The 2410-nt window shown below is 28.4% G+C and overlaps 1 pseudogene; it reads right to left on the bottom strand.

The window, feature by feature from the left end:
- Positions 1 to 241: 241 nt before the first annotated feature.
- LOC108481667 (rust resistance kinase Lr10-like) lies at positions 242 to 825 on the bottom strand (annotated as a pseudogene).
- Positions 826 to 2410: the final 1585 nt, after the last annotated feature.

Genomic DNA, 2410 nt, shown 5'->3' on the forward strand with positions numbered 1-2410 from the left:
TTTTGCATCAATTCATTAGACACTTATGTTGTGAAGGAGCTCAAGAATCCTACAAAGTATCACTTCAGTATTATTTATTTAAAAACCAAAACAACATTTATTTTCAAATATATATTTATGTACAAATACAATACACATAATGAGATACTAATATCTATGAAAGGAAAAAATTATATGATGCTACAAAGGTAAGATAATGAAAGGAAATGTTTCCAATATTAAACAACATGATTAAAACTAATTATAGTAACAATGACCTACTTTCCTCATCATTAAAGTTCTCACAGTTATAAACCTCCGGTGATGTTTCAAGAGGAAGTTGATGAAATGGTTTTGGAGGCATCTCAAGGAGTTCAACATTAGATTCAAGCAATTTCAACACTTTATTCATTGAAGGACGATCAGAAGGCAATAATTGTATACACCAAAAGGATGTTATTATCATCTTCCTTATCATTACTTTTTCATCATCAGAAATATCTCCCAGCTCCATGTCCTCTCCTTGATCTAACCGGTCATAAATCCAAGATGGAAAATATATTTGGCTAGTGCGGTCGGCAAATGCATTCAAATTCTTTCTCCTTCCTACCATTTCTAGCACCAACTTACAAAACTATAAACATCAGCTTTGAATGAAATGCCTCCAAGATTTTTGTAAACCAATTTAGGAGCAATATACCCTATTGTTCCTCGTGCTGCAGTGAGAGAGACAATGTTATCATCTACTGAGTACAACTTAGCAAGACCAAAATCTGAAACTTTTGGGTTAAAGTTCTCGTCCAGAAGAATATTGTGTGGCTTGATATCAAAATGTAAAATTTGCATGTCATGTAACGCCCCCACGCCCGAGACCATCATCGGAGTCGAGCTTGAGGGGTTACCGAACATAATTTATCAATTTAAGAACTTCAAATCATTTGTTTCTACATTCACAGCTTTCTAGCTACTCGCGTCACAGTTACAAGAAAAATCATATCTCGAGTTAAGAAACTCAAAATCAAGATCCATAAATTTTTCCTGAATGTAGACTCATATATCTATTTACTAATTTTTTTCTAGAATTTTTTTATTGGTCCAATTAGTACAGTTTATTAATTAAAGTATCCCTGTTTCAGGGTTCTTAACTTTTTGTGATTCATTGATAGAGTAAGTTAGCAGTACTTGATACTAATGTGTTAAGCTTAAATAAATTTAGTAAATTATGTTTTAAGTTACTAGTAATATGTGTATAATTTAAGCAATTGTATGTTAATAAGCTTGATTATCATTCATATTCGTTTCTATGTTAATGACTAATGTCTTATGAATTGATCTAATGATGAATTTGATGCAATGAAATTTGTAACTCTTGATATTGTACTGACAATTGTAGTATGTTCATAATGTTATGTTCATTTTAATTAAATTGTAATAAGTATTGATACTTGTTACTGACTGCATTAATATCGTTATCATTTTACATATTGTTGCACAATGCAGTGTTGGATCCATTATTCTAATAATGTAGATTAATTCTTTGAGCTCGAATTCTTCATTTATCAATCAATAATTTGTTAAATTAATTCATCATTGTAAATATGTTGCTTTGGATCAAGTTTACCACTTTTGATCAATCAGATGATGCTGTGTTACCATGGTACAGCTGATTTGCATAATTGAAGGCTCTGCATTGAATGATCTCATGATCAATCCTGGTACTATACATGTTAGATACTATATTGACACATAAAATTTGAAATCTTAATGGTTGTATTGAATTTTAATCATTGTGAATAGAATGTCATAATAATCAAACTGTTAATCATATGTTTTTATATGTAAATTTACATAATATTTATTTGAATATGTTCCTTTACATTTAACTGTATTTGACTATTGCTGATTGCATATAGACTTAAAACATAATATTATTGAAATTAAAATTATTATATTACTTCTAAATTAGTTACAATTCTAATGTTTTCAGACTCATAATTGTTACAATCAATTGCATAAATCTATGGCATTGATGTTAAACATTAGATGCTAATTGAGAACTTCATATCAATTCTAACGTACCTCTGATATCTAATATGATCTCATAAGTTCATGATGTAAGTTAGATGATAATCTGAATTCATATTTTATTAGAACATTTCAATTCAATTGATTAGCAATCGTTAGGAATTTATCAAGAGCAATTGATACATTGAATTAGAAACATTTATAATGTGTCTTTGATTACATATGACTATAACATTTTGCTGAAAACTTCTGTCAATATCAATTATTTTCCATTAATTACTCAATAATATAATGAATTCTTAATTGTACATTGATTCTCAAACATTATTTTGTATAAATCTTACAGTTTAATGTATAAACATGTTCTTTAAATCTATGTCATTCATATACTTCTTATAATTTTGCA

This window comes from Gossypium arboreum, chromosome 1 (genome assembly GCF_025698485.1).
Source record: "Gossypium arboreum isolate Shixiya-1 chromosome 1, ASM2569848v2, whole genome shotgun sequence".
Lineage (NCBI taxonomy): Eukaryota > Viridiplantae > Streptophyta > Magnoliopsida > Malvales > Malvaceae > Gossypium > Gossypium arboreum.